The sequence below is a fragment of the Nothoprocta perdicaria genome, unplaced genomic scaffold (assembly GCF_003342845.1).
Source record: "Nothoprocta perdicaria isolate Ctin4 unplaced genomic scaffold, notPer1 scaffold_9, whole genome shotgun sequence".
Lineage (NCBI taxonomy): Eukaryota > Metazoa > Chordata > Aves > Tinamiformes > Tinamidae > Nothoprocta > Nothoprocta perdicaria.
Window position 1 is genome coordinate 9,386,068 of NW_020456198.1, and position 9,087 is coordinate 9,395,154.

The window sequence follows — 9,087 nt, forward strand, 5'->3', positions numbered from 1 at the left end:
GGACTCTGTCCAAACTGAACAGAACAYGACTGGCTTCCTACTTTGGGTTGGAACTGTCACAAAAACACATTTCATTGAGGAACCTGCACAGCACGAAGGGCCAATACATCCCAGAACAACTAAACCACAAGCTGGGACCCCCCCCTACATACACTCGGTCCTGGACCCCATCCTGGTTCATGTACATGGCAGTCCTCCTGGCTGAAATCATGCTCTCGTCTTCTTAGGTATTTACAATTGCAACAAACAGATATCCTTTTCTTCTGATAAGGATTTCTGATCTGTATCCTTTCAAACAAATGTTTTTCCTTTTTGTGGTCAGATTCCCAGAAGTGTTCATTTAATATGAACAATTCAATAAACATCAACAGTTGATTCTTGGTGTCCTTACTGATAGTGCAAACAAAATGTAGAGTGAAAAACATAAAGCCATCAAAAAAATAAAAATAAACAGAACATCACAGGATATGTTTCAATGCAAAAGCTTGCATGCCAGTGATGAGTACAATGTACAAATCCATTTGGCTACTGAAGTGGAAGGGTGGAAGCATTTGCACCAAGACATTCTCTTTCTAAATTTGCTTGCATGATGCAATAAAAACACGAATCTTTGGCTAAACCTACAGCAATCTTGTCACACAGCTCAAAGGGACCTTTAGTTGTTTGAGACTGATCCTAGCAAAAAGCTGTTTGAGGTAGGCTAGTCTTATAGTGAAGAGGAAAGGCTGATTAATCCATATACAGTGCAGACCTTCTGAATTCTGTACTCTTGTGCAACACAGTCACATACCAGTCACTGAGGAGTAATGAAAGTTTTCATCAGAAAATCTTTGTGCTGTATGCTTGCTAAATAGCTTTGCTGTAGCTGAGCTTATCTGGATCTGATTATTATGTTTACAAACACATACACAAATGCCCTTGGAATTATATGAACAATAATTTATATGAAATTAAAATATTTCTATGTGGGATTGTAATGTTCATGCTATGGATTGCAAATACAGAAGTATCTCTTGTGTTTTGCTCAAGGTTTCCACTGTTTTTAAACGTTCTTGTTATGTGAGATACCTACTTCATGTACTACACCATCAGGAGAGTGAAAAACAAAAACTACATGTCTTATTCTCTATTCACTGGTCTAAACACAAGATTTAGTGATTTTTGCAGTTAATGCACAGTATTTTCTCAATCACATCTTTCCTAATATAAAGACACTTTCTTGAACACTCCTTTTAGAAATGTTTGTTCCTCCCTCTCTGTGCTACAGTAGTTTTACCACATGGGTCCATTACCCTGGAGAAAAAAAATCTCAGTAAGTTTTCCTTGTTTCATGTTCGATGCTCCTAGGCTGAAGAATGCACAACACGGTCAACCAAGGAATCTGTAACTTTGAAGATATTTGCAGTATTTCATATACATGACAACCAGCAGACCTCTGCCCGTGACAGGGCTTTTCTGTTTAACAACTGCTGAATAAATTCTCAGAGAAGGTGGCTACGAGCAGTCCATACACTTCAAACTTCTTCAAGTTTTGTTTTGTTTTTGTTTTGTTTTTCCTGTATATGATGCCTTCTTAAATAAGCAGTTTTCATTTTATAAGGGAAAAAAGAGAGATTTCTCTAAAGAATTCCATTTCATATACCATTTCCTGCTAATGAATGAAGCCTCAGGGAGTCTTGACAGTACTGCACAAGTCCACTACCATTAAATGTCCAAAGTAAATAACTTTTTTAATCCTGTTTTTTTCCTAAGTGGGCAAATATGGGCAAGAGCAAAAATGCATCACAGTTCCTGCAGGGAGCCTGATAACTAACAAGGATAGAGGAAAACAAGGGCAGGGAAGGAAGAGAAGCAAGAAAGTCTGAGAAGCCAAACATACTAATTGTCACACTTCTCTGCATGTGGGGCCACCAGGAAGCTCCCCATCTGCTGAAGTTACTGACGTGACCGATGAACAGTTCGTTTAAGGTAAGAGGTTGCAGCCTGAAACACCTACACTCTTGAGCAAGTCTCAGATGCATTGCACTACCAAGAAATCCATCACTTACCAAAAGGGAAAGTGTGGCAGCTTTCCCTGGCCATAATGCGAGAATAATACAGTTGATTTTATGTAATTTATTCATCAGCTGTATTTTAGATTCTCAGTGCTCTCAGTTCAGTCAGGGACTAGTCATCTGTTTAAAAAAGCATCACTACTACGTTTGTAAGAAATTATTTCTACTGTTTTTGAATAGCTCTCCCTGCCCAGCCACCCACCTCCCAAAGTCCAAGCTTGAGGTGGCAATGTTTTATAGCAAATCAGATTTACCATGTGCCTGCATTATTTTTAATTGCCTCATTTTTGAGCTACTGAAAATGCAATTGCCTGACAGGAAAAGGCACAATGTAAGCAGAGACTGGAAGAGCTTAGGCCACCATCAAACCACTTATTTTCAACAAAGTTCATTACTCCAACAAGAGGTCTCTGAAAAGTGAGAAATGCATCCAGAGGGATTCTGGGCAGGGATGGGACCCAGGGAGGAAAGATCCCCTTCAAGGTTCAGTATGCCAACAGCCATGAAGAAGGACAAGTTGCAGATCTCCAGGCAGAGAAACACATGTGCTGATCCTGATGCAGGCCTCATATATCATTGGGCAGAAAATGGATAGTTTGAAAACTGAAATTTGAACCAAAGGTCATGAGTTTCAGTCGATGATATGAGTTTGAAAGTCCTAGAACCTCAGAGACTGGGATTTCAAACAACGGAATGGGGCAGTCTTGCTGCCTATTTCTCATGTATGTAACAGCCCAATGAGCCACCAAACCCGCTGCTGTGTCTGAGCAATAAAGGTGTGAGGAAAGCTGTCAAAAAATGGAGGATATATGATCCGAATCATGAGAAACTGCTCTCCTGTGCTTATAATCCACCATAGCAGATGGAAGTGTTTTTTCAAGACTTACCAGAAACTCACATTCATACACAGCTACATAAACACATCTTAATCTCCTTGGAAGTCCTCACTCTGCATATTAATTAACATTATACTTCAGTCCTTCGGCTTGCCTTTCAGAGTACATCATTGAATTGCACGGCCAACAGACAACGCTACACCAAGTAGCCAGGACACTACCAGCCCTGGCAGGAATCCTGCAGGGCAGAAGTAGGGTACTGGTTAGCCCTTCCACAGGTACTTGTCTAACTTTGGTGACTTGCAGTCCTCTTCGGCCCTGGGGTTCCTGCAACTGCRTGGTTATTTTTGATCATTTTAAACACAGTTCACTGAAAAGACTTGATGATACAGGCGCAAATGCAGCTTAGAAAAGAATTACATAAATYATTCATCATAGATTCAACTTTTCAGGAAGGCTGGAAGATTCCCTGGCACTTGCACCCTACTGGGAAGCAGAGGAAGAGATCTTATAAAGCAGTAACCTCTGGTAGGGGGCAAGGACAAGTAAGCGAGGTACATGGATTACTAGGAATAGCAGGGAAGGTAAGCCCTACAGCCTGCAGGAAACTAAGCCTTATTCCTTCCACACTTTCAAAAGCAGCTTGGGTCTGTAGAATTGGTGCAGCTCTGTGAAGGGTACCAGAGAAAGAAAACACGAGACCTTTACGAATAAATAAAATGGTGAGAAATGAACTAATCACAGCCTTTACAAACAGAAATTCAGTAACTGATATAAAGTTGACAGACGCAGCTCCAAGTTAAACAACCAATATTGCCAAAACTTTACAGTTACTTGGGGACAAGCTCTTATACGTGCACCAAGAAGTCATCTCTGTAGACCTGGATGTCATCTCTTTGTTGCTCTTCTTCCTGTTCCACCAATGACCCCAGCAGCAGCCACCATAGTTCTCCATGACTTCTTCCGTGGTGTTTCTCTGCACAGATCTCTTTTCCTAACTAATCCACAAGGCACCTCGCCTTGTTCCTTTCAATATCTACCAGCAACACATATCACCCCCAAAGGCCCGCAGTCAATTAGCCAATTATTGAAGCACACTCACCCTCTACCAAGACAGACTCTCAGATTAAAACAGAGCTGTAGCCACTGCCTGCCATGTGCTCCTCCCTCTGATGAACATTGCTACCCTTAATGTATGGTAGCTTATCCTGCCTGGAATCAAACTCTCACCTGCCAGTTTTCAGTCCAGCAAAATCAGATCTGTTTAATACTTCACATTTTACCAACAGCATAGAGCAGATCAAGAGCTGATTCATGTCCGGGCCAGATGTTCCTGCATTAGGGTCTGCAACATGAATCAGAAGGAAACTCTGATGTTCTGTCAGCTCTATTAGTGTCCACACAAAAGTTCTCCAGTTCTTCCTGCCTTCTGCAGTGCTGCAGACACATACACCACCATCCAGGTAAAACATTCCCAGCCTCATACAGACATAATCCTTAGGAGACTGCTTGCCATCGCTGATTTGATAGTTTTGTGACATGTAAGCACAACTTCTGAAATAAAATATCTGTCAGGTTTACCTAGATTACTTGTCAATCTATGGGCCAGTTTGTGACTCTTGAGGCATGATAACAAATCAGTAACAGACTGGTCCAAAGGTCATTAGAGTCAGTGAAAAGATCTCCTTTGTTATCTGCAGAATCTGCATTAGGTCTACAAAGTAGAGCTGGGCACTGGCCTTAATTTGTCACTACAGTGATGCAATTTTTTATTTTCGGCTCCAATTGGGATTAAAAGAACTCTGCATAGATGAGTTCTTTATTTACTCCACTTAAGTTCCACACTTCTGGTATGTTACTAGTTACTGAGATACAAAAGAATTTGCATCCTGAAGAGCAGCTTCCAAAAATGTCCTCAAAACTAACTTGGTTTTCAATGGGAGGTAAAAGACAATGTGAACAAGTTTTATAACTAACACTGTCTACAATTATTTTCAACCACTTTCATCATTACTGTTCTCTGTCTATCCCCAAAGAGCTTAACAGGTTTGGACCCCTTGCTAAATCGCCGTAATTATCATGTTTTGAGGGCTTCCAAGGAACACATGGCCCAAACAACCCCCCTTTTCAAAGTCTCAGCAGTTGGAGACTCTGAAAACAACATCACCATAGATGAGGTGGAGTCACTGCTTGCCTGATGACTGACTCACCTAACATCAAACTGCCAGCTGTATTCTCAAAGCATCAGTCAGGGTGTGGTAATGAATAACAAGAGCAGCCAAGGGGAGGGGAAGCACAGCAGAAGGTGTAAGCCTGGAAAAAGTCTAGTCTAAACAAAGACGAGGCACAGAAAAGATGCACAGAGGGAAATTCTTCTGGTTTTAGGACATGTAAATGTATTGGAGTGCAGAAGTCTCACTTACCTCCAGTCAAGAGCACTGTGAATTCTCCACACTTGTGGAATAATGAGGAATGATTCAGTCTGAACAGAGACCTATTAGAAACAAAGTCGGGATTCCTTGAGAAATTTGAGTTATCTACTTGCCCTGAGACTACTTTTAGAGCTGTGTGAAGATGTTTATGTTTTGTTTTCCTTGTTGAAAAAACTACAGCCTAAAAGTCCTAGGAAAGAAATGAAGAAAAGGACACTTCTCAGCTATCGCTTTGTCTGCTTACATGAGATGAGGAAGCACAGGTTGAAGAAAGGTTAAGTAGTTGAAATAAAGATCTCAGATTATACTGCCATGCTGTAGGAACATACAAGACCCTGACAGAGATGGGACAGATCAGATACCAGTCGAATGGACTGACAGTCGCTAAAAGGCAGACATCTCTTGAGTTTATTTCACTTTGATCTGAACTGACAGCTAGGGACAGACAAGGAAACAGTAGCTCACAGACCCACTGTGTCTGTCACCAAACCACTGACACAGGCAACATTTAATCAAGGGACACCTTCCTCTTTATATATTTTTATATATATATAAATACATATATCTTCTCCATGTTGAAGTGGATTGGAAAGAGGGAAAATATGGACTTAATAAAACAAGCAAATATTCCTGTAAGATGCATCAGATGTAAAGAAGTATCCAATTTACCACAGCAAAGCAAGTTGCTTTATCATCATAACAGATGTATGTCTTAATTGAATACAATTGAACAAGATTATTCAAGATAACCTTAAAAGCTGACAGAGGGAAAATGTGAGGTTATGACTGGGAAAGTGACCTGCTTTGAAGAGGCTGCCTAGAATCCTTTTGCTGCTTTTTCACACATAAGCATGTTTCCTACATCAGTTCCCTCTTGATTCTGAAGCCAGGACTGATGTGGAGTGTGCCCAAGGAAGCTACTGTAAGAAGAGAAAAGGAGGAGAGAGATAAATAAAGAGAAATTAAAAACATAATGAGACTTTATGAAAGGTTCCTAAAGCTGAAGCAGTTGCGACAAAAAAACAAGCACATTATAAGGACAAGCGCTTTGAACAAGCAGGTTGTGTTAAAGAGGACAGCAAGAACAACCCTGGAAAAAAAAAAAAAAAGCAAAACTCAAAACATTTACTGTCAAGCAGCCTTTTCCTGCTGTCAAACAGTAAGGCAATATCTAAGAGGCATTATGGTTATTAATGATTTCAGACACGCTGCCTTCAAGATGGGAATCAGTTGCTGTACGCATCTGTAGGGCACACAGAAGAGAGGCTACCAGAGACAGCACCCAAACATGGATGCACTTGAAATCTGAAATGACATGGTGGGACTACAGATCCTACAGTTAGAACATGAAACAATATGTAATCACAGTGAATTTCTGAATATTCCCATCTCTTCTCTTTATAATTCATACTCTATTTAAAAGTGGTGCCATACTGTGCTATCAGCAGCAGCCAGTAGAAATATGCAGAATTCATCAACTGCATTAAGGGAACAGATAAACTTGTGTTGCTGTCTGGCCTGACAGGAATAGGGTTTGGCGAATTGCCAGCTTCGGCTCTTACAGGTCATCATGCTGCCAGTTTTGATTGATGAGTCTGAAACATGTAAAACCCACAGATTTGGCAAGGAAATGCAGCTTCTCCTATCCTTCCTATGTAACTAATTAAACGAGATTGCTTTGTAGCAAAATGTTTACTATAGGCAGCTTGAATATATTCAGTATATGAGTTTTCGTTAAAAGACTTAAGAACAGATAGGAAAATTCTTTAGTTCTCTGAGAGAAATTAAAATTACAGAAAATGCTGTTTTGGATTAATCCAAAGCAAAGCAAAAACAAACAAATAAACAAACACAACAAAGCTCTGTTTTCTCAGATAAATGAGAATCAAAGTTCATTCTAGATTATTGGAAACATTAGAAATATTTCATATGATCCATTTCAAGGTCTAAAAATACATTTTAAAATTTTAACATGAAATATAGGTCAATTTCAGAAATACAGCCTCTATTTAGACCAAGCATTTGTTTAGTTTAGAAAATACTGAGGAAAACATTCTGATTTTTCCAATCTTTGCTCCCTTGAAAAAGGCATAATGAATTCAACACAGCCAATTTTCAGCTATCTTGGCCTTTTCTTTTTTTTTCAATTAGTGAGCCATATTTGTGCAAAACTATCCCACTCCATTTCTTGAAAAGCCTTAYCAAGAACTCATTCTAGTCTACATCTACCACTGCAGTGCTGGGATCAGACTCTATTATTTATCCTTCCCAAAGCCACTGCAGATGTTATGGGAAGGCAAAGGCAGCGGGAGAAGTCAGCTGGACTACCCCTCTGGCAGCAGTGTGCCACTGTTACAGTGGTGTCTTCCTCTTCACGGCTGCATCCCCATCTCATCTCAGACATTGATAGCAAGGACCAAGTTAGTACTAGACCAGTCCTAAATTCCTTCTCAGAGGTACTACAACGTCTCACAAGACAGTACACGGCTGCAAACTGAACCTTGCAAAGAGCTGCGAGAGCCTTCTCGAATGCGGCTCAGCCGGCACTGCAAGCAGGACCCGCTCTTGCGGCAGCGCAGGAGGAGCCACAGATGGGAAATGGGGTTTGGCAGGCCGAGTGTTGTGTCCCAGCRGCAGCAACAGGGCAATAAAAGTGCTCGAGTTGGTCACTCGAGCACCCCTTTGGTACCCGCTCTGCTTTCGACAACCGAGACCTGAACCTGGCAGACCAGGAATCCGTCATGCCGAAGGCACTCGCAGTCCGCTCACAGGAGTTACTACTGCAGAGCAACGGGTGTTCCACCACGGCTATTCCAGAGTCTTCCCTGTTTATTTAGACAACCATTTTATACGGATACAGATCGCAGGGGACTAACCTTGCTTGGATTTAAGACACAGACAATTCTAAGAAAAGGTGCTTACTTAGGGTATGACTACGTTAAGGATTTTTGAAGTTTTAAAATGAAAATCCTAAGACTTAAAAACCATATTCAAGTTTTTAAAAGATAGGTGTTACTATAGCACCTTACCTTAAATAAAACAATCAACGATACCTCTAAAGAAAACCTTGTCAGCTTATAATTTACCTGACTGCACTGCTGAGCGTGTTTGATCAGGGCAGCTCTAACAGCAGGATAAAACCTCTTCTCAGCTATTAAAAAATCAAAGGGCAATTCAGTCTGTGTTCTGCATGCCGCACAGGGAGGTGACTGCACCTTGTTGTCTACATATTTCCATAGTTGCCTGATTCTCTGCTCATAGTTGCATCAAGGCTGCATTCTCTTGGAAAGCGAAGTGTAACAGGCCTCAGCAGGACACCACACGCTTAACGATGCGGACAGTCTGGCTGTCTGCGTGCTCAACTACTTCCCTGGCTCAGTCAGCTGGGTTACAGGGCTTCAGTCTCCCACTAAGCTTCCGCCGGCCGATGGATGAAAATTCCCAGGTGACGAGAGGCGCCGGGAAGTGTGTCCAGAGCCAGCGGCCCCGGCAGGCGGCCGCCGGGACACGCAAGGACGGCCCTGGACACCGGGGGGGACCCCGGGGACGGCCCGCGCGGCTGCGCAGGGAGCAGCGACCCGCTCTGAGGGCTGGCGCGCACCGAGCTCCGCCGAGGCGGCGGCCGCCTCCGCAGGACCCGGCGCGGGGATGGCACAGGGGATCCGCACCGCAAACATGCGGCCCTCGGGAGAGGCCGGGAGGGACGAGCCGCCCCGCTCCTCACAGGACTGCGCGGAGGGCGGCGGCGCCGCGGAGGGCGGCGGG

The 9,087-nt window shown here is 42.5% G+C and overlaps 1 protein-coding gene across 4 annotated transcripts in view; it reads right to left on the minus strand.

Moving 5' to 3' along the window:
• TMCC1 (transmembrane and coiled-coil domain family 1) overlaps nucleotides 1–8,822 on the minus strand; it is a 130,244-nt gene extending 121,422 nt beyond the window's left edge. The window contains exons 1-2 of one of the 4 annotated variants that reach the window (XM_026052650.1): nucleotides 8,409–8,822; nucleotides 5,314–5,384 (exon numbers count right to left, since the gene is read on the minus strand). The gene's annotated coding sequence lies outside the window, so the exon portion shown is untranslated. The remainder of the gene's footprint in view (nucleotides 1–5,313; nucleotides 5,385–8,408) is intronic. The other 3 variants (XM_026052655.1, XM_026052653.1, XM_026052651.1) reach the window with 3 other exon arrangements.
• Nucleotides 8,823–9,087: the final 265 nt, after the last annotated feature.